At 48.6% G+C, this 23,645-nt stretch overlaps 1 pseudogene; it reads right to left on the bottom strand.

Annotated features, from left to right (window-relative positions):
* Nucleotides 1-5,416: 5,416 nt before the first annotated feature.
* LOC139228438 (U2 spliceosomal RNA) lies at nt 5,417-5,651 on the bottom strand (annotated as a pseudogene).
* Between the last annotated feature and the right edge of the window lie 17,994 nt (nt 5,652-23,645).

Below are 23,645 nucleotides of genomic sequence, written 5' to 3'. Positions count from 1 at the left end.
AACACTTTGTTTGCACAGCAGTATTTTAGCAGATCGAAGATAGTCGCTGGATGTAGAGGTAAATATTCTGCTTAAATCAGTTTGATTCTCATTTGCATGCTGCGTGCTTGCAGCAGTTCCTGCCTCAAGGCTTTGGCAAAGTCATTGAAACTGGATGAAACGTGACAGCAGAATTGCTGAGGAAAAACTGCTTCAGACTAGACAGTCAAATAGGTGCGAAGATATTCAACCCCATTATATCTCACCAGCTCCTTACTTGGATACAAGCTGCTAATTGTCAGTGATGCTGAGATTCCTTCCACAGGTTTCAGACCCGTGTTCAGAATCTTAAAGCCTTAATGTTAGTTCTAACTTTCCATTTGACTTTTAATTTTCTCCACAGCCAATTTGAATGCACTACAACCCAAAGCAGCTACTGCACATAACAGGGTGCTTAAGGTGCAAAGGACTTCGTAAAAACAAAAACAAAAGACCGGGGTGGGGGGCCAAAATTGCCCCCCGCCCGAAACGGGGCGCACGCATTCCGTTTCAATGGTTGTTACCGCAGCTGTGGTTCAGGTCATCTCTTGAGCGAAATTCCGCTCTTTGTCATTTTTTTTTTACTTGCATCTGGAAGTCACTCTTAATGGGGGCGGTGACAACACTTGGGCGGCGTAGCAACAGCTGAGGGGCGGAGGTTGGGGGCCGTGTGGAGTGACCACCTCGATGAGGTCATCACGGTGCCGTGTCACCGTGCCTCTCGCCTCTGTCATTTTAAGACTTCGGCTCACTGGGCAACCAGGGAGGGTTTTGGTCGGGCCAGCTGGGAGACCTCGGAAGGGCAATTGGGCTAGCAGCGGTCATTCCGCGAAAAGTCACCGGCCGCTCCATTCCGCAGCGGGGCCGCTGATTTGTGGTGGTAACAGGCCTTTAGGAGAGAGGCAATTTCGGCCCTCAGAAGCTTCAGGGTTCATGCTCCGCTGCTAGGAATGCAATGTATTGCAAGTTCCAACTGTCGCAGGAGAGAGAGAGCGGAAAGCACCAGTTCCCACTGTCACAGGACGGGAGAGTGGGAGCACCAGTTCCCACTGTCACAGGACAGAGAGTGGAGAGCACCAGTTCCCACTGTCACAGGATGGGAAGTGGAGAGCACCAGTTCCCACTGTCACAGGATGGAAAGTGGAGAGCACCAGTTCCCACTGTCACAGGAGAGTGGAGCGCACCAGTTCCCACTGTCAGAAGACAGAGAATGGAGAGCACCAGTTCCCACTGTCACAGGACAGAGAGTGGAGAGCACCAGTTCCCACTGTCACAGGACGGGAGAGTAGAGAGCACCAGTTCCCACTGTCACAGGACGGGAGAGTGGAGAGCACCAGTTCCCACTGTCACAGGACAGAGAGTGGAGAGCACCAGTTCCCACTGTCACAGGACAGAGAGTGGAGAGCACCAGTTCCCACTGTCACAGGACAGAGAGTGGAGAGCACCAGTTCCCACTGTCACAGGACGGGAGAGTGGAGAGCACCAGTTCCCACTGTCACAGGATGGGAGAGTGGAGAGCACCAGTTCCCACTGTCACAGGACGGGAGAGTGGAGAGCACCAGTTCCCACTGTCACAGGACAGAGAGTGGAGAGCACCAGTTCCCACTGTCACAGGACAGAGAGTGGAGAGCACCAGTTCCCACTGTCACAGGACAGAGAGTGGAGAGCACCAGTTCCCACTGTCACAGGATGGGAGAGTGGAGAGCACCAGTTCCCACTGTCACAGGATGGGAGAGTGGAGAGCACCAGTTCCCACTGTCACAGGATGGGAGAATGAAGAGCACCAGTTCCCACTGTCACAGGATGGGAGAGTGGGAGCACCAGTTCCCACTGTCACAGGACGGGAGAGTGGAGAGCACCAGTTCCCACTGTCACAGGACAGAGAGTGGAGAGCACCAGTTCCCACTGTCACAGGACGGGAGAGTGGAGAGCACCAGTTCCCACTGTCACAGGACAGAGAGTGGAGAGCACCAGTTCCCACTGTCACAGGACGGGAGAGTGGTGAGCACCAGTTTCCGCTGTCACAGGATGGGAGAATGGGGAGCACCAGTTCTCACTGTCACAGGACGGGAGAGTGGAGAGCACCAGTTCCCACTGTCACAGGACGGGAGAGTGGAGAGCACCAGTTCCCACTGTCACAGGATGGGAGAGTGGAGAGCACCAGCTGCCACTGTCACAGGACGGGAGAGTGGAGAGCACCAGTTCCCACTGTCACAGGACGGGAGAGTGGAGAGCACCAGTTCCCACTGTCACAGGACAGAGAGTGGAGAACACCAGTTCCCACTGTTACAGGACGGGAGAGTGGAGAGCACCAGTTCCCACTGTCACAGGATGGGAGAGTGGAGAGCATCAGTTTCCACTGTCACAGGGCGGGAGAGTGGAGCGCACCAGTTCCCACTGTCACAGGATGGGAGAGTGGAGAGCACCAGTTCCCACTGTCACAGGATGGGAGAGTGGAGAGCATCAGTTCCCACTGTCACAGGACAGGAGAGTGGAGCGCACCAGTTCCCACTGTCAGAAGACAGAGAATGGAGAGCACCAGTTCCCACTGTCACAGGACAGAGAGTGGAGAGCACCAGTTCCCACTGTCACAGGACGGGAGAGTGGAGAGCACCAGTTCCCACTGTTACAGGACAGAGAGTGGAGAGCACCAGTTCCCACTGTTACAGGAGCATCCAGTCGTGCCCCGGTAACTGCCCCCTAAGGAAGTGGAGTGTGGGAAATTGCACTCTGCTTCCATTGAGGGGTGTCACTGGGAGCAGGACTTCCACGCTGGGGGCTAAAATTCCCTGCCCCAGAAGGTTACCGACCCCAAGATGGGAGCCTGTGCTGGGAGGCAGAGGGAAGATGAGGGGAGATGGGGGCGGGGGATGGAGGGGAGAGTGGTGGAGGTGGGGTGCGGAGAAACCCAGGGCGGGGGACAGGAGGGGCCACATTGCAGCGAAGGTCTGGGCGGGGGAGGGGGGGCGAAGTGTGTTGGAGGGGTGGGCCTGGGGGCTCTGTGCCTCGGTGCGGGGAGTGTTCGGAGTGGGGTGGACGGGTTGACTGCGCAGATGGCCGTTGGTGGATGTGGTGTTGTTGGTTTCGCGGGGGCGTGGCTCCGGGGTGGCCGGGGCTGGGGGCTCGACATCCGGGGGTGTTCGGCATTTGGGAAGGATTCTGACGGGACGGGGCAGGTTGGGTTTGGGGGGAGTGTTCCCGGTGTTGGGTGGGTCCGGAGCCGGGGTAGGGGGGCATGCTCTTGGGATGGGGGGGGTGGTCTGTTTGGGGCTGGGATTGGGAGAGACCTCTTCACTCGGGGAGTTGTTGGCCTGTGGGGTTCCCTGCCGCGGAGAGTTGTTGATGCCAGTTCATTGGATGTGTTCGGGAGGGAGTTGAATGTGGTCCTTACGGCTGGGGGGGTCGGTGGGTTGTGGAGGGGGCGTGGAGGGGAGATGCTGGGGTGGGTGATCAGCCATGATCTTGTTGAATGGCGGTGCAGGCTCGAAAGGCCGAATGGCCTACTCCTGCACCTATTTTCTATGTTTCTCTGTTTCTATAAGTGCCTGCCAACTGTATCCACATGTGAAGACCTTATCCCAATGTAGGGGCGGAGTCATTTGCACGCTCCAGGAGGGGGCAACACACCAGTAGGGGTGCTCTGGGAAAGCTGGAGTAGGGCCATGTCCCTCCAATAGGGCAACAAAGGTCCAGGAAGGATGCAACGGAGTGTAAGGGTTTCCCTATCACCATCTCCTCCAGGGGTTATCAGGCACTTGCTTGCGGGTAACCGATCCCCTTTGGCAGTGGATGTTTTGGAACCTTTCCGGCTGCTTCAGTATAGCTCATGCCAGCTCTCAACTGGCATGACTTACGCTGGGGCTCTTTAAGGACAGAGTTCTCAGTGGAGCCGAGGACCTCCCCCACGTACACTCCCTTGGCATGGGGAGCGGTGAGCGTAAGATTCGCTCCTAACCCACCTGCCGAAAAATGGCTGTACAGAAAACATTAGGGCATAGCTTGGCCAAGCCAGGCTCTACCCCATTTTACATAGTTACAGCAATAGTTACAGCACAGAAACAGGCCATTCGGCCCAACGGGACCATACCGGCATTTATCTTCCACAGGAGCCTCCTCCCATTCCTCTTCATCCAACTCTTCTATTCCTTTCACCCTTGTGTGTTTATCTAGTTTCCCCTTAAATGCGTCTATGCTAGTCTCCTTAACTACTTATTGAGGTAGTGAGTGCCACATTCTAACCATTCTCTGGGTTTCTCCTGAATTCCCTATTGGATTTATTATTGACTATCATATATTTATGGCTCCTATCTGGTGTCCTCGCAAGTGAAAATATCTACTCTACATCTGCCCTATCAAACCCTTTCATAATCTTGAAGGCCTCTATCTGGTCACCCCTCATTCTTCTATTTTCTAGAGAAAAGAGACTCAGCCAGTTCAATCGTTCCTGATAGATATAACCTCTCAGTTCTGGTATCATCTTAGTAATCTTTTTTAAACCTTCTCCAGCGCATCTATATCCCGTTTATAATATGGAGACCAGAACGGTTCAGGGGACTTCAAGTGTGGTCTAACCCAGGTTCCATAAAATTTTAACACAGCTTCTCTGCTTTTCAATTTCTATCCCTCAAGAAGTGAACCTTGGTGCTTTGTTTACTTTTTTTATGACCTTATTAACCTGCGTCGCTACTTTTAGTGATCTGTGTATCTGTGCCCCCAGATCCCTCTGCTCCTCTACCCCATTTAGACACTACTTTTGAAGGAGTATGTGGCCTCCTTAGTCTTCCTACCGAAACGTACCACCTCACACTTATCTATATTGAAGTTAATTTGTCATTTACAGCCCATTCTGCAAGTTTATTAATATCTTCCTCTGTATTAATTTGGTGGTTTGCAAATTTTGAAATTGTGCTTCCCATTTCCCGAGTCCAAATCGTTTATGTAAATAGTGAATAACAGAGGTCCCAGCACTGATCCTTGTGGAACACCATTTCCCACCTTTTTCCAGTCTGCGTAACCCCTACTTTCGGTTTTCTGTTTTGGAGCCAGCTTGCTATCCATTCTGCTACTTGTCCCCTGATATCACATGTCCTGGCCTTCGTTAGCTATTTCAGGTGCTGCACTGCGAGCATCAGGAACTCATTGAAGGGCCAGCGCTCACTGCCCTACACCATCTCTAAGTACAGTGTAGAGCAGTATTACCAAATTAACAGAAGCAATGTAAAACCTCACCTTTGCTTTCATCCATCAATAATATTGCAGTTTTTTTTTATTTTTTTAAAATTTTTTTTTTAAATTCGTAGCCAATCGTTCCAATTCTTTGTCAAATCACAAACGCCAGAGGTCACCTTGCACATGCCAAGGATCACTCTGCGCCAATGCTCTTAGCCAAAAGGCCTAGAGCCACTGCACCGTTCCTGGAAGTACTGCAATACCAGGTTCGTGCCATGGAGGTGGATGGGTCAGGTCCCCCACACACCTCCGTGGAGGTGGATGGGTCAAACCTCCCCACCCACCTCCTGTTTCCAAAAATGCAAGCATATACCTTCCTGACCAGGGAGAAACCACCCGGAGGTCATGGTGGCTGGTCAGAAAAGATACTACACTTGATCTTAGCCAAAAGGCCGAGAAGCGATCAATAATATTGCAGTTGATCAAAAGTCATTGAAACAAAATATTTGTTTTTGACCAACTCAACTGTAAAACATGAACCAGTGTTGTGTGCGAATATCTCATTGTCTCACTGTCCGATCTGAATAGCACGTTCTGGACGATGCTCCACTTCTCCTGAGTAAGTGCTCTGCAGAGTCGTCACAGTTCAAAGCTGTTTCAGTTCTTGCGGCAGAAGATGATACATCTCAGTCCAAGGCATGATCCGTGCTTATTTATCTGTTTAATCTCTTTCCTGGAGCAAATTAGCATTTTTCTTTCACATCAGAATTAGCGAGTAAACTACTACAGATACCACATTCAAATCATTTGAGAATGATAAATGGCACATCACTTTAGGCAACAGAACATTTGTAACTCCAGCAAAACAAACAACATTTGCGCTCAGCAATTACGGACATGAAATGTTTTTTGAAAGGTTGTCAAAGCTACAGTTAATGATGGAATAAGCTTGTGTATTCTGTTAACAATTCAAATTGGAGCAGATCCAGCCTAAGTCATTTCAACAAAGGTTTTCTTTTGCAAATTCTGCTTCTCCACCCGGTTAAACTATTTAGTTTGTTGCCATGACGTGCTCATTTGGAGTTTCACTTTGTGCATTTGTCTTGAAAACAAAAATGTTTCTTGCATTGAATTTTCAAACGTTTCTGCATGGCACATATTTTCTGTGAGATCAGATACACTCGGGAGGTAGTGCTGGACAGGCTAATGGGTCTCGAGGTAGACAAGTCCCCTGGTCCCGATGAAATGCATCCCAGGGTATTAAAAGAGATGGCGGAAGTTATAGCAGATGCATTCGTTATAATCTACCAAAATTCTCTGGACTCTGGGGAGGTACCAGCGGATTGGAAAGCAGCTAATGTAACGCCTCTGTTTAAAAAAGGGGGCAGGCAAAAGGCAGGTAACTATAGGCCGGTTAGTTTAACATCTGTAGTGGGGAAAATGCTTGAAGCTATCATTAAGGAAGAAATAGCGGGACATCTAGATAGGAATAGTGCAATCAAGCAGACAAAACATGGATTCATGAAGGAGAAATCATGTTTAACTAATTTACTGGAATTCTTTGAGGATATAATGAGCATGGTGGATAGAAGTGTACTGATGGATGTGGTGTATTTAGATTTCCAAAAGGCATTCGATAAGGTGCCACACAAAAGGTTACTGCAGAAGATAAAGGTACGCGGAGTCAGAGGAAATGTATTAGCATGGATCGAGAATTGGCTGACTAACAGAAAGCAGAGAGTCGGGATAAATGGGTCCTTTTCGGGTTGGAAATCGGTGGTTAGTGGTGTGCCACAGGGATCGGTGCTGGGACCACAACTGTTTACAATATACATCGATGACCTGGAAGAGGGGACAGAGTATAGTGTAACAAAATTTGCAGATGACACAAAGATTAGTGGGAAAGCGGGTTGTGTAGAGTACACAGAGAGGCTGCAAAGAGATTTAGATAGGTTAAGCGAATGGGCTAAGGTTTGGCAGATGGAAAATGTGAGGTCATCTACCTTGGAAAAAAAACAGTAAAAGGGAATATTATTTGAATGGGGAGAAATTACAACATGCTGCGGTGCAGAGGGACCTGGGGGTCCTTGTGCATGAATCCCAAAAAGTTAGTTTGCAGGTGCAGCAGGTAATCAGGAAGGCGAATGGAATGTTGGCCTTCATTGCGAGAGGGATGGAGTACAAAAGCAGGGAGGTCCTGCTGCAACTGTATAGGGTATTGGTGAGGCCACACCTGGAGTACTGCATGCAGTTTTGGTCACCTTACTTCAGGAAGGATATACTAGCTTTGGAGGGGGTACATAGAAACATAGAAACATAGAAACATAGAAAATAGGTGCAGGAGCAGGCCATTCAGCCCTTCTAGCCTGCACCGCCATTCAATGAGTTCATGGCTGAACATGAAACTTCAGTACCCCCTTCCTGCTTTCTCGCCATAACCCTTGATCCCCCAAGTAGTAAGGACTTCATCTAACTCCCTTTTGAATATATTTAGTGAATTGGCCTCAACTACTTTCTGTGGTAGAGAATTCCACAGGTTCACCACTCTCTGGGTGAAGAAGTTTCTCCTCATCTCGGTCCTAAATGGCTTACCCCTTATCCTCAGACTGTGACCCCTGGTTCTGGACTTCCCCAACATTGGGAACATTCTTCCTGCATCTAACCTGTCTAAACCCGTCAGAATTTTAAACGTTTCTATGAGGTCCCCTCTCATTCTTCTGAACTCCAGTGAATAAAAGCCCAGTTGATCCAGTCTTTCTTGATATGTTAGTCCCGCCATCCCGGGAATCAGTCTGGTGAATCTTCGCTGCACTCCCTCAATAGCAAGAATGTCCTTCCTCAAGTTAGGAGACCAAAACTGTACACAATACTCCAGGTGTGGCCTCACCAAGGCCCTGTACAACTGTAGCAACACCTCCCTGCCCCTGTATTCAAATCCCCTCGCTATGAAGGCCAACATACCATTTGCTTTCTTAACCGCCTGCTGTACCTGCATGCTAACCTTCAATGACTGATGTACCATGACACCCAGGTCTCGTTGCACCTTCCCTTTTCCTAATCTGTCACCATTCAGATAATAGTCTGTCTCTCTGTTTTTACCACCAAAGTGGATAACCTCACATTTATCCACATTATACTTCATCTGCCATGCATTTGCCCACTCACCTAACCTATCCAAGTCACTCTGCAGCCTAATAGCATCCTCCTCGCAGCTCACACTGCCACCCAACTTAGTGTCATCCGCAAATTTGGAGATACTGCATTTAATCCCCTCGTCTAAATCATTAATGTACAATGTAAACAGCTGGGGCCCCAGCACAGAACCTTGCGGCACCCCACTAGTCACTGCCTGCCATTCTGAAAAGTACCCGTTTACTCCTACTCTTTGCTTCCTGTCTGACAACCAGTTCTCAATCCACGTCAGCACACTACCCCCAATCCCATGTGCTTTAACTTTGCACATTAATCTCTTGTGTGGGACCTTGTCGAAAGCCTTCTGAAAGTCCAAATATACCACATCAACTGGTTCTACCTTGTCCACTGTACTGGAAACATCCTCAAAAAATTCCAGAAGATTTGTCAAGCATGATTTCCCTTTCACAAATCCATGCTGACTTGGACCTATCATGTCATCATTTTCCAGATGCACTGCTATGACATCCTTAATAATTGATTCCATCATTTTACCCACTACTGAGGTCAGGCTGACCGGTCTATAATTCCCTGTTTTCTCTCTCCCTCCTTTTTTAAAAAGTGGGGTTACATTGGCTACCCTCCACTCCATAGGAACTGATCCAGAGTCAATGGAATGTTGGAAAATGACTGTCAATGCATCCGCTATTTCCAAGGCCACCTCCTTAAGTACTCTGGGATGCAGTCCATCAGGCCCTGGGGATTTATCGGCCTTCAATCCCATCAATTTCCCCAACACAATTTCCCGACTAATAAAGATTTCCTTCAGTTCCCCCTCCTTACTAGACCCTCTGACCCCTTTTATATCCGGAAGGTTGTTTGTATCCTCCTTAGTGAATACCGAACCAAAGTACTTGGTCAATTGGTCTGCCATTTCTTTGTTCCCCGTTATGACTTCCCCTGATTCTGACTGCAGGGGACCTACGTTTGTCTTTACTAACCTTTTTCTCTTTACATACCTATAGAAACTTTTGCAATCCACCTTAATGTTCCCTGCAAGCTTCTTCTCGTACTCCATTTTCCCTGCCCTAATCAAACCCTTTGTCCTCCTTTGCTGAGTTCTAAATTTCTCCCAGTCCCCAGGTTCGCTGCTATTTCTGGCCAATTTGTATGCCACTTCCTTGGCTTTAATACTCTCCCTGATTTCCCTAGATAGCCACGGTTGAGCCACCTTCCCTTTTTTATTTTTACGCCAGACAGGAATGTACAATTGTTGTAATTCATCCATGCGGTCTCTAAATGTCTGCCATTGCCCATCCACAGTCAACCCCCTAAGTATCATTCGCCAATCTATCCTAGCCAATTCACGCCTCATACCTTCAAAGTTACCCTTCTTTAAGTTCTGGACCATGGTCTCTGAATTTACTGTTTCATTCTCCATCCTAATGCAGAATTCCACCATATTATGGTCACTCTTCCCCAAGGGGCCTCGCACAATGAGATTGCTAATTAATCCTCTCTCATTACACAACACCCAGTCTAAGATGGCCTCCCCCCTAGTTGGTTCCTCAACATATTGGTCTAGAAAACCATCCCTTATGCACTCCAGGAAATCCTCCTCCACCGTATTGCTTCCAGTTTGGCTAGCCCAATCCATGTGCATATTAAAGTCACCCATTATAACTGCTACACCTTTATTGAATGCACCCCTAATTTCCTGTTTGATGCCCTCCCCAACATCCCTATTACTGTTTGGAGGTCTGTACACAACTCCTACTAATGTTTTTTGCCCTTTGGTGTTCTGCAGCTCTATCCATATAGATTCCACATCATCCAAGCTAATGTCTTTCCTAACTATTGCATTAATCTCCTCTTTAACCAACAATGCTACCCCACCTCCTTTTCCTTTTATTCTATCCTTCCTGAATGTTGAATACCCCTGAATGTTGAGTACAGAGACGATTCACTAGGCTGATTCCGGAGATGAGGGGGTTACCTTATGATGATAGATTGAGTAGACTGGGTCTTTACTCGTTGGAGTTCAGAAGGATGAGGGGTGATCTTATAGAAACATTTAAAATAATGAAAGGGATAGACAAGATAGAGACGGAGAGGTTGTTTCCACTGGTCGGGGAGACTAGAACTAGAGGGCACAGCCTCAAAATACGGGGGAGCCAATTTAAAACCGAGTTGAGAAGGAATTTCTTCTCCCAGAGGGTTGTGAATCTGTGGAATTCTCTGCCCAGAGAAGCAGTTGAGGCTAGCTCATTGAATGTATTCAAATCACAGATAGATAGATTTTTAATCAATAAGGGAATTAAGGGTTACGGGGAGCGGGCGGGTAAGTGGAGCTGAGTCCACGGCCAGATCAGCCATGATCTTGTTGAGTGGCGGAGCAGGCTCGAGGGGCTAGATGGCCTACTCCTGTTCCTAATTCTTATGTTCTTATGAATTAACGAACTGGTGGCCAATCAAAACATGCGTGCTTAATGGTGCTGAGCCACTTGTTAAAAGCTGCTATCCATGTCCTCAAACTTGTACGAGTTTAGCTAATCCTCCAGTGTGATGCACATCTATCCAGCGTTTTTTGTTCTAATCGGACATGTGTGGGAAACCTGATCTACACAGAAGGTCCCGCAGCTGCTCAACCTCATAAGGGCAACAATTCTGTTTATTATGCTTGTAAAAACAGAAATATTTACTCCAAACTGCCCTTTTCATATAGTTCACCAACAGCTAAAAACTTGCTATGGAGCAAGTGAATAATATTTCAGTGCTGAGATTGGTCCCGATTTTAACTCCAGGAGGATTCCCCGCTCAGGCCTGAGTTAAAATTATAGTCGGGTCTCAATGTTGTTATCAGGCCGCAACATGCATATGTAAAGAAGGACCCGAGGCTCTGGGAACGTGTCCTTGCTGCTTGCTCAGGAGAGCAGGTTAAATCATGGCGGCTTTCAGACAGGTAAGAGCCAGGGCGATTTTAATTGCCCACCCGCCAGGTGTAATGTATGCATCTGTGAGTATGCTCACAGGTTTGTCGAGCTGTTGTTCCACCGGTACGCTCGCGGCCTTCCACGAGAGGTGGGCACCGGAGGGACTGGAGTGCATCATCACCCCCGGCAACCAAATTTTAATTTGATTTTAATCTCTAAAGGTTAATTTGTTTAATTTTCCAGTTTTAGTGCCCCCCACCCCCCTTTTAGCTAGGGGGCACTTGTATAATTTGTGTTTCTGGTGCCCTCAAAAAAAAACACCAAGGGGGCACTTGATTTAATGATTATGTTTTACAGATTACAACAAAATAGTTGTAGAGCTGTTGCTCCACTGGTATGCTCGCGGCCTTCAGCGAGAGGTGGGCACAGGAGGGACTGGAGTACATCATCACATCATCACCCCCGGCAACCAAATTTTAATTTGATTTAAGATTACGGTCTAAAGTTTATTTTGTTCAATGTGTCGGTTTTAGAGCCCCCCTTTAATCAGGGGGCACTTGATTTACAGGTGCAACTCAAAATAGTTGTAGAGCTGTTGCATTGTGAGTGGCTTAGCCAGTCACATGATGTTTACAAGACTCAATAAAACCCCGGTCACTTGGGTCTAGGTCATCCACGATGGTCATCTGAGAGATGCAGTGATTGTGACCATTTTTAAAAAGGGGAGACAAGTCCGACTGCAGCAACTACAGGGGAATCTCCCTGCTATCAGCCACTGGGAAAGTTGTCGCTAGAGTCCTCCTCAACCGTCTTCTCCCTGTGGCCGAGGAGCTCCTCCCGGAATCACAATGCGGATTTCAGCCCCTACGGGGCACAACAGACATGACCTTTGCAGTGCGCCAGTCGCAGGAAAAGTGCAGGGAGCAGCGCCAGCCCTTTTACATGGCCTTTTTCGATCTTACAAAGGTCTTTGACACTGTCAACGTGAGCGTCCTCCTCCGTTTTGGATGCCCCAAAAATTTGTCAACATCCTTCGCCTGTTTCACAATGACATGCAGGCCGTGATCCTTACCATCAGATCCATTACCGACCCAATCCATGTCCGGACCAGGGTCAAACAGGGCTGCGTTATCGCTCCAACCCTCTTCTCAATCTTCCTCGCTGCCATGCTCCACCCCACAATCAACAAGCTCCCTGCTGGAGTGGAACTAAACTACAGAACCAGTGGGAAGCTGTTTAACCTACGCCGCCTCCAAGCAGGTCAAAGATCACCCCAACCTCTGTCGTTGAGCTGCAGTATGCGGATGATGCCTGCGTCTGGGCACATTCAGAGGCTGTACTCCAGGATATAGTCAATGTATTCACCGAGGCATATGAAAGCATGGGCCTTACGCTTAACATCCGTAAGACAAAGGTCCTCCACCAGCCTGTCATCGCCGCACAGCACTGCTCTCCAATCATCAAGATCCACGGCATGGCTCTGGACAACGTGGACCATTTCCCATATCTCGGGAGCCTCTTATCAACAAAGGCAGACATTGATGCGGAGATTCAGTATCGCCTCCAGTGCGCCAGTGCAGCCTTCGACCGCCTGCGGAAAAGAGTGTTTGAAGACCAGGCCCTCAAATCTACCACCAAACTCATGGTCTACAGGGCTGTAGTAATACCCGCCCTCCTGTATGGATCTGAGGCATGGACGATGTACAGAAGGCACCTCAAGTCGCTGGAGATATATCACCAACGATGTCTCTGCAAGATCCTGCAAATCCCCTGGGAGGACAGGCGCACCAACATCAGTGTCCTCGACCAGGCTAACATCCCCAGTATTGAAGCACTGACCACACTCGATCAGCTTCGCTGGGCAGGCCACATAGTACGCATGCCAGATACGAGACTCCCTAAGCAAATGTTTTATGCGGAGCTCCTTCATGGTAAACGAGCCAAATGAGGACAGCGGAAACGTTATAAGGACACCCTCAAAGCCTCGCTGGTAAAGTGTGACGTCACCACTGACACCTGGGAGACCCTGGCCGAAGACCGCCCGAGGTGGAGAAAGTCCATCCGGGAGGTCGTTGAGCTCTTCGAGTCTCGACGCAAAGAGCGTGAAGAGGCCAGGCGCAGGCAGCGGAAGGAGTACGCGGCAAACCAGCCCCACCCGCCCCTTCCCTCGACGAATGTCTGTCCCACCTGTAACAGGGTCTGTGGTTCTCGTATCGGACTGTTCAGCCATCAAAGAACTCACTTTGGGAGTGGAAACAAGTCTTCCTCGATTCCGAGGGACTGCCTATGATGATGATGGGTATGCAGTTGTGAGCATAGTGGATGAACTGGTAATGTGTAGTGTGATTGTTAAACTTTTGTGAATAAACCAACTAGTTCTTAATAACAATGTTGCTATGAATTCTTAAGCAAATAACCCATGAAGCAAATACATTATAACAGGGTTTCTGCTGAGTGAGTAGGGTTAAAATTGCCCCTGTCTCAGTAGGAGATGCATGTTAGGAGTGAAAATAATGACACTCTCATTCACAGGGAATTCAATGAAATGTTTAAAAGAAAACAAAAACTTCAAAGGTGGGGAATCTGAAATTAAACATAAATGGCTAGAACTGCACAATAGGTTGAGCAACATCTGAAAAGAGAGAATTATAAGTAAACATTTTAGGTAGGAACCATTTATCACTCTGGTGAAAGGTCTTTATCCACAATGGGTGACCTATGTTTCTCTTTGCAGATGTGGCCAGACTTGCTGCCTGTTTCCAGCATTTTCTGCATTTATTTCCAGTGCAGTTAAATGGTTTCTGTCATTGTTGGGGATGTCTCTTAAGCGCACCTAATATTCATAAATGTGTTCTGATTTTGCAAGGTAAGTAATGGAAAACTGATGAAGCAGATAAATGGAAGCCAAGTGCTTTCCTCAGCTCAGATCCATCACCACCTGTAAATATACCTAATGCTCACGCAATTTGAAAGCCTGTATTAAATGGAAAAGTTAAATCAACTCATGGCATGCTAATAGTTGTTTGAATGTCACAAGGTGTAGTTCAGCACCCTATTTGATCCTGAGCTGAACATCTGACCCCATATCCTCCCCACCACCAAGACTGCCTTCTTCCACCTACTATAATACACTCCAACCACAGCCCATCTGCTGGTGAAACCCTCATCCATGCTCACCCTCTAGACTTGACTATTTCAATGCATTCCTGGCCGGCCTTCCACATTCTACCCTTTGTAAACTAGAGGTGATCCAAAACTCGGCCGTCTGTGTACTAACTCGCACCAAGTCCCGCTCACCCATCACCCCCTGTGCTCGCTGACCTACATTGGCTTCTGGTTAAGCAATGCCTCGATTTCAAAATTCTCCATCCTTATTTTCAAATCCCTCCATGGCCCTCGCCCCCTCCCTATCTCTGTAATCTCCTCCCGCCCCACAACTCCCCAAGATGTCTGCGCTCCTCTGATTCTGCCCTCTTGTGCATCCCTGATTATAATCGCTCAACCATTGGTGGCTGTGCCTTCTGTTGCCTGGGCCCCAAGCTCTGGAACTCCCTCCCTAAACCTCTCTGCCTCTCTACTTCTCTTTCATCCTTCAAGATGCTCCTTAAAACATACCGTTGTCATCTGCGCTAATTTCTATTTATGCGGTTCGGTGTCACATTTTTTCATCTCATAATATACCTGTGAAGCGCCCTGGGACGTTTCACTCCGTTAAAGGCGCTATATAAACGCAAGTCATTGTTGTTGTGGTTTGTTATGGCTAGACTCCATTATTCCAATGCTCCCCTTGGCTGGCCTCCCACATTCCACCCTCCGTAATCTTCAGCTCATTCAAGACTCTGCTGCCCACATCGTAACTCGCAACAAGTCCTGTCCACCCATCACCCCTAGCCTAAATTGGATGCTGGTCCGGCAATGCTTCAAATTTAGAATTCTCATCCTTGTGTCAAAAACTCTCCATGGCCTCGTCCCTTCCTAACTCTGTAACCTCTTCCAGCCTTACAGCCCTCCGAGATCTGTGCATGGCACCGTGTCGATCCTTGATTTCCATTGCCTTTAGCTGCCTGGGCCCCAAGCTCTGGAATTCCTTCCCGAAACCTTATCATCTCTCTGCTTCTTGCTCCTCCTTTAATACGCTCCTTAAGTGATCTCTTTCACCAAGCTTTAGGTCACCTTACCTAAAGTCTCCTTATGTGGCTCAGTGTCAAATTTATTTCTGATCTTGCTCCTTTAAGGCACCTTGGGACATTTTGCTGAGCTAAAGGCATTATATAAATGCAAGTTGTTGTTGTTATCCTGTTAATAACATGTTGACCTGTATGTACCATGATTTATTATGTAGAGTCCACACATTTTAACTGGATTTTGTGCTACAACTCATCAGCTCTGATTTCCTGGAGTGCAGCTATGCTGTAACACAGTCGCATAACTGATGACTCTCACATTGTATGCAACAGGTGTGACACTTGTTTACCAGAGTTTTTCACACATCTCTTGCCATTCTGTGGATTGATCTCAGTCTCCACTGTATTCCGTGTGCCGAGTTTGTGGGCCTCAGGCCATTCTATATATACCTTGTTCCACTCATCATCATCATAGGCAGTCCCTCGGGATTGTTCGGTATTAATGCTTGGGGGTCACCAGACACCAGAGGGCACCACGGTCGGAGGTCATCGGGCTGTACGCATGTGGCATGTGTGCTTGGTCACCTGTATATGAGCTGTGTTTCTTTGTCAAGCTGGCACTCTTGGGCCGGAATAAAGATGGATCAGGCTGCACCTGAGTGAGTTTACAGTAACCATACTCTTGAGTCATTACAGCCACGGTGCCCCACAGTTACACCATTCTGCTGTATGTATGAGAAGATGTCGAAGAGCTTGGGATTGTTCTTCCCCTGAGGAGTAGGCTCACGGGAGATCATTCTTCAAGTATTCACGACTCTCAAAGGAACTGACAAATTGAACCCTGATCTGTTCGAACTGCCAGATTCCCCAGAACCAGGGGACGCGGGCTCAAGCTCAGAAAGGCAGAAGGTATGTCGACAGTTTAGATTTAACTATTGTACACAGAGGGTGAAGCATTTATTGAATGGGGAAGGACTGCAGACGGCCCATGTGGCAACATTGAGAGGAGAATTGGACAGATACGAGAAGGAGTAGACAGGTGAGAGGTTGTAGTGTTTGGGCGGCGGACACGTTTCCGGTTCTGTGCTTCCCTCTGTCGGAGCTAAAGAAGCTACTGATGGATAGAGGTCATCTCTACTCCTGTCCTTTCAGAAAATAGTCCAAGCATTTCAATAGTGTCACGTTTCAGGAAGCTTTGCTTGTGCTGTCTGTTCTCACCCCTGGACATCGAACTAATCACAGGACCAGTACCTGAGCAAGTTCAGAGAGCTGTTGTTTGACACACACTTCCCATGCTCTTCTAACTGACTTTGTGCAAGCCTGAACATGGGGACAGTGCAGGAAAGTGGAGTTGAGGTAGAAGATCAGCCATGATCTCATTCAATGGCAGTGCAGGCTCGAGGGGCCGAATGGCCTACTCCTACTCCTGCTCCTAATTCTTATGTTCTTATTAACATCATTCATAATGATTGGCTCCAGGCAGAGCATTTTTAACATGCTGGCTTCCTCCCTTCATGGTCCCTCCGAGATTGAATCTGTGACTTTAATTAGAATTAACCACACACCAGTGATGTCATTGGTGGAAAAAAACGTAAACGTGGTCAGAAGTGAGAAACTGTGTCCATCGTGGGATGCCCCGCCCTTTTTTTGGTGTCCTGTTATGACTGATGCACTTCCTGTGAGCTGCTGGCTTTCTCCAGTTGCTACGAGCTATCTCTTGGTGTCGACAGGAAGATTGGATTCAGTGAATCACCAGTCACAAATCACTTGAAGAGTTGATCCTGCACATTGAGGGATTGTCCATGGCTGCTACAGAGGTCGTGTGCCAAAATACTCAGCCTGTATCCATCGGCTTATTGCTGCCGTGTTTAAAGGGGAAAATGTGTTCATTTATTGCTCCAAACAAGTGGAGGAAAACTAAAGACTTTCATTTATATAGTACCTTTCATGACGACCAGAAGTCCCAAAGCGCTTTATAGCCAATTAAGTTCTTTTTTGGAGTGTAGTCACTGTTGTAATGTAGGAAATGCGGCAGCGAATTTTCTCCCACAAACAGCGATGTGATAATGATCAGATAATTTGTTTTTGTTATGTTGCTTGCGGGATAAATGTTGGCCTGGACACTGGCTCTACTTCAAATTAGTGCCATAGGATCTTTGACATCCAACTGAGTGAGCAAACGGGGCCTCGGTTTAACATCTTATCTATTGTGTTCCTAACACAGATGGGGCTGCACACAGGGAGGTTAAAGTAACAGTGATCTCAGTCTTTAATAAGACACTCCAGAGTGAGGAATAGACCTTAGGGGCCGCCTTATATACAGTGCGCCCAAAGGATGCTGGGATCCCTTGGGACTTCAGGGGATGAGCTCCCTGGTGGTGGAACATGGGAGTGCATGCTTTACATCACCACCCCCCCCGCAAAAGTCAAAGTGAAAACTATTTACAAGGTGAGGCGGTCGGGAGCCTTTCTTTCCCTGGTGGACCGCCTCGGTACAAATGTCTGTTCTGGTGTGTTGGCTGTGCCCTCGCTGGGCTGACGTGTTGTTGGCCCTGCAGGGCTGCTGGGTGAGCCTGACCTTGCTGGGCTGTTGGGCGTGATGGGTTCAATTTCCTGGTCCGGTGTGGTGTCGATGATCCTTTGGGTGTGTGTTGTGGGCTCGAAAAAGGTGGTGTCTGCTGTGGGTTGTTCAGGGCAGTCTGTGAACTGCAGCCTCGTTTGGTCCAGGTGCTTTCTGCAAATTTGTCCATTGTCGAGTTTGACGACAAACACTCTACTCCCTTCTTTAGCTATCACCGTGCCCGTGATCCACATGGGACCATGTCCATAGTTTAGCACATACACAGGGTCATTCAGATCAATTTCCCGTGACACAGTGGTGCGACCATCGTTTACATTTTGTTGCTGCCGCCTGCTCTCTACCTGATCATGCAGGTTGGGGTGAACCAGCGAGAGTCTGGTTTTAAGTGTCCTTTTCATGAGTAGCTCAGCCGGGGGCACCCCTGTGAGCGAGTGGGGTCTCGTGCGGTAGCTGAGCAGTACTCTGGACAGGCGGGTTTGTAGTGAGCCTTCTGTGACACGTTTAAGGCTCTGTTTGATGGTTTGTACTGCCCGCTCTGCCTGCCCATTGGAGGCTGGTTTAACCGGGGCCGATGTGACATGTTTGATCCCATTGCGGGTCATGAATTCTTTAAATTCGGCACTGGTGAAACATGGCCCGTTGTCACTGACCAGTATGTCAGGCAGGCCGTGGGTGGCAAACATGGCCTTCAGGCTTTCAATGGTGGTGGTGGCGGTGCTTCCTGACATTATTTCACATTCAATCCATTTTGAAAAAGCATCCACCACCACCAAGAACATTTTACCGAGAAACGGGCCCGCATAGTCGACATGGATCCTCGACCATGGTCTGGAGGGCCAGGACCACAAACTTAGTGGTGCCTCTCTGGGCGCGTTGCTCAACCGAGCACACACGCTGCATTGCCGTACACAGGACTCTAAGTCAGAGTCGATACCCGGCCACCACACGTGGGATCTGGCTATCGCTTTCATCATTACTATACCCGGGTGTGTGCTGTGGAGATCCGAGATGAACGTCTCCCTGTCCTTTTTGGGTAGCACTACGCGGTTACCCCACAACAGGCAGTCTGCCTGAATGGACAGCTCGTCCTTTCGCCGCTGGAACGGCTTGATTAGCTCTTGCATTTCAACGGGGATGCTGGCCCAGCTCCCATGCAGTACACAATTTTTTACTAGGGACAGCAGAGGATCTTGGCTGGTCCAAGTCCTAATCTGGCAGGCCGTGACATGTGATTTATCATTTTCAAATGCTTCCATGATCATCAACAAGTCTGTGGGCTGTGCCACCATCAACAAGTTTGCAGGCTGTGCCATTTCCACCCCCGTGGTGGGCAATGGTAGCCGACTGAGAGCATTCGCACAGTTCTCGGTGCCTGACCTGTGGCGGATGGTATAGTTATACGCTGATAGCGCGAGTGCCCACCTTTGTATGTGGGCTGAGGCATTAGTATTTATCCACTTGTTTTCAGCGAACAGGGATGTGAGGGGCTTGTGAATCGGTTTCCAGCTCAAATTTGAGGCCAAACAGGTACTGATGCATTTTCTTTACCCCGAACACACACGCTAATGCCTCTTTCTCAATCATGCTGTAGGCCCTCTCGGCCTTAGACAAGCTCCTGGAAGCATAGGCGACAGGTTGCAACTTCCCCGCAACGTTAGCTTGTTGTAATACACACCCGACTCAGTACGACGACGCGTCACATGCTAGCTAGCACAAGTATTTTACACGGGTTATACAATACAAGCAGCTTGTTGGAGCATAAAATGTTTCTGGCTTTCTCAAAAGCAATTACTTGGTTGTTTCCCCATACCCAGTTCTCACCTTTGCGCAGTAACACATGTAGGGGCTGAACCCCAGTAGGAAGTTACCAAAATACTTGAGGAGTCCCAGGAACGACCACAGCTCCATGACGTTCTGTGGCCTGGGCGCTTTCCTCATAGCCTCTGTCTTGGCATCTGTGGGCCGAATGCCATCCGCCGCGATCTTTCTCCCCTAAAACTCCACTTCTGTTGCCATGATGACGCATTTCGACCTCTTCAGCCAGAGCCCTATGCGATCCAGTCACTGGAGAACCTCCTCCAGGTTTTGTAGGTGCTCAGCGGTGTCCCGACCCGTGACCAATATGCCGTCCTGAAAGACCAGCGTGCGTGGTACCGGCTTGAGTAGGCTCTCCATGTTTCTCTGGAGGATCGCTGCAGCCGACCGAATTCCAAACGGGCATCTGTTGTAGATAAACAGTCCCTTGTGCGTGTTGATGCAGGTGAGGCCCTTCGAAGACTCCTCCAGCTCCTGCATCATGTAGGCCGAAGTCAGGTCGAGCTTGGTGAACGTCTTGCCTCCTGCCAGCGTCACAAATAGGTCATCTGCCTTAGGTAGTGGTTATTGGTCCTATAGCGAGAAACGATTAATAGTTACTTTATAATCGCCGCAAATCCTGACCATGCCATCACTTTTGAGTACTGGAACAATTGGGCTGGCCCACTCACTGAATTCCACTGGGGAGATGATGCCATCGCGTGCAGCCTGTCCAGCTCGATTTCCACTCTCTGCCTCATCATGTGAGGTACCGCTCGGCCTTGTGGTAAATGGGTCGAGCCTCTGGGACCAAGTGGATCCACACCTTCACCCCGGAAAAGTTTCCAATGCCTGGCTCAAAAAGGGAAGGAAATTTGTTAAGAACCTGGGTACATGAGGCCTCATCGACATGTGATAGCGCTCGGATGTCATCCCAGTTCCAGCGGATTTTGCCCAGCCAGCTCCTTCCAAGCAGTGTGGAGCCATCGCCCGGGACAATCCAGAGTGGCAGTTCGTGCACCGTGCCCTTGTAGGTGACCTTGACCATGGCGCTGCCCAGGACAGTGATAAGCTCTTTGGTGTACGTTCTCAGTTTCGTGTGGATGGGGCTCAGGGCTGGTCTGAATGCCTTGTTGCACCAGAGTCTCTCAAACATCTTTTTACTCATGATGGATTGAGTAGCGCCAGTGTCCAGTTCCATGGCTACGGGTAAGCCATTCAATTTTACATTTAGCATTATAGGTGGACATTTCGTCGAAAATGTGTGTACCCCGTGTACTTCAGCATCTGCCTCCTCTCTCCGAGGCTCGAAATTGCTTTGATCCACCATGGACTGATCTTCCTCTGCCACGTGGTGGTTAGCAGGTTTTGCAGAGCTTGCAGCTCGTTTGCAAGCTCGTTGGAGGTGCCCCATTGTTCCACAGCTCTTGCAAACATACCCTTTGAAGCGGCATGAATAGGCTGAATGGAAGCCTCCACAACGCAAACAAGGTGAGAATTGCCTTGCATCCATCCTTTGTTGGGGACTCTGAGTCATCTAGTTCACCTGAGGCCTGCTGGCAGTTGCAGACTCGTGGTTTCTGCCCTGTACATTTCTGCTCGCAAACACAGTTCCAGTTAATTTATGAACATTGCTCGCACTTGTGTGCTGAGAGATTTTTTGGGTGTTATCACTGGTGGACATAAACGCCTGTGCTATCGCAATAGCCTTACTGAGGGTCGGTGTCTCTACAGTCAAAAGTTTTCGTAGGATGGTCTCGTGGCCAATGCCCAGTACAAAAAAGGCTCTGAGCATTTGCTCCAGGTAGCCATCAAACTCACATTGTCCTGCAAGTCGCCTTAGCTCGGCGATGTAGATCGTCACTTCCTGACCTTCAGATCGCTGGCACGTGTAGAATCGATACCTCGCCATCAGCACGCTCTCCCTCGGGTTAAGATGCTCCCGAACCAGTGTACACAGCTCCTCATACGACTTATCTGTGGGTTTCACCAGAGCCAGAAGATTCTTCATGAGGCTGTAGGTCGGTGCCCCGCAGACCGTGAGGAGGACCGCTCTCCTTTTTGCAGTGCTTCCTTCTCCGTCCAGCTCGTTGGCTACAAAGTATTGGTCTAGCCGTTCGACATAGGCTTCCCAGTCCTCACCCTCCGAGAACTTCTCCAGGATGCCCACAGTTTGCTGCATCTTTGCGTTGGATTCGTATTCTCGTCGTCAGTTATTGTGTTCCTAACACAGATGAGACTGCACAAAGGGAGGTTAAAGTAACAGTGACCTCAGTCTTTAATAAGACACTCCAGAGTGAGGAACAGGCCTTAGGGCTTATATACAGTGCTCCCATTGGATGCTGAGATCCCTTGGGACTTCAGGGGATGCGCTCCCTGGTGGCAGAACATGGGAGTGCATGCTTTACAGATACACAATATTATCCGAAAGCTGGCACCTCTGACAGTGCAGCACTCCCTTGGTCTTGCACTGGAGGGTCAGCCTGGATATTTGCTTTCAAGTCCCTGGAGTGGGACTCGAACCCATAAACTTCTGACTTCAAGCTGAGTGTGCAACCCACTGAGCCATGGCTAACACAAGGAAAAGGCACAACATCTTGACGTAGAGGCAGGAGTTCCCCAAGTGCAAGGCTTCATTGATCGTACGCATGTGGCTTGACACGCACCTACAGAATTCCCAGCAGCCTATATAAACAGGAAGGCATTCCATCTCGTTGATGGCCAGACTCACTGCCGTCTAATAATGCAGCTGCTTGTAAGGTATTCTGGGAGCAGATATGATAACTCTATTGTCAGCCAATCCACAATTTTGCCATTGCCTGAGGAGGAGGGTGGCACTGAAGGTATGTGCTCTGACACCAGTCAGAGGCCCCTGCACACCAGCAGAAAGACTTAATGGGACCAGTGTTCGGATACAGCATGCCATTGCCTACTGAAACATAGAAACATAGAAAATAGGTGCAGGAGTAGGCCATTCAGCCCTTCGAGCCTGCACCACCATCCAATAAAATCATGGCTGATCATTCCTTCAGTACCCCTTTCCTGCTTTGTCTCCATACCCCTTAATCCCTTTAGCCGTAAGGGCCATATCTAACTCCCTCTTGAATATATCCAATGAACTGGCATCAACAACTCTCTGCAGCAGGGAATTCCACAGGTTAACAACTCTCTGAGTGAAGAAGTTTCTCCTCATCTCAGTCCTAAATGGCCTGCCCCTTATCCTAAGACTCTGTCCCCGGTTCTGGACTTCCCCAACATCGGGAACATTCTTCCTGCATCTAACCTGTCCAGTCCCGTCAGAATCTTATATGTTTCTATGAGATCCCCTCTCATCCTTCTAAACTCCAGTGAATACAGGCCAGTCGATCCAGTATCTCCTCATATATCAGTCCAGCCATCCCTGGAATCAGTCTGATGAACCTTCGCTGCACTCCCTCAATAGCAAGAACATCCTTCTGATACTGAATAGCAAGATACTGAAACATTTTGTTGCCTATGTCGTTGATGGACAAGCAGCTGTACGCCCCTGAATGTAATTTCCTGTAAGTTTACATAGGATTACAGAGGATATACGGCACAGAAGCAGGCCATTCGGCCCAACCAGTCCATGCCGCTGTTTGTGCTCCTCTCGAGCCTCCTCTCGTCTTTCCTCATCCGAATCTCTCAGTATAACCCTCTATTCCCTTCTCCCTCATATTCTTGTCCAGCCCTCCCCTTAAATGCATCTACTCTATTCGCTTCAACCACTCCCTGTGGTAGCGAGTTCCACATTCTCACCACTCTTTGGATAAAGAATTTTCTTCTGAATTCCTCATTGGATTTCTTGGTGACTATCTTATATTGATAGCCTCTAGTTATGCTCTTCCCCACTAGTGAAAACATTCTCTCTCTATC

Source organism: Pristiophorus japonicus, chromosome 17 (assembly GCF_044704955.1).
Source record: "Pristiophorus japonicus isolate sPriJap1 chromosome 17, sPriJap1.hap1, whole genome shotgun sequence".
NCBI lineage: Eukaryota > Metazoa > Chordata > Chondrichthyes > Pristiophoridae > Pristiophorus > Pristiophorus japonicus.
Note: the sequence above shows the minus strand (reverse complement) of the source record. Positions and strands in the feature narration are given on the sequence as shown.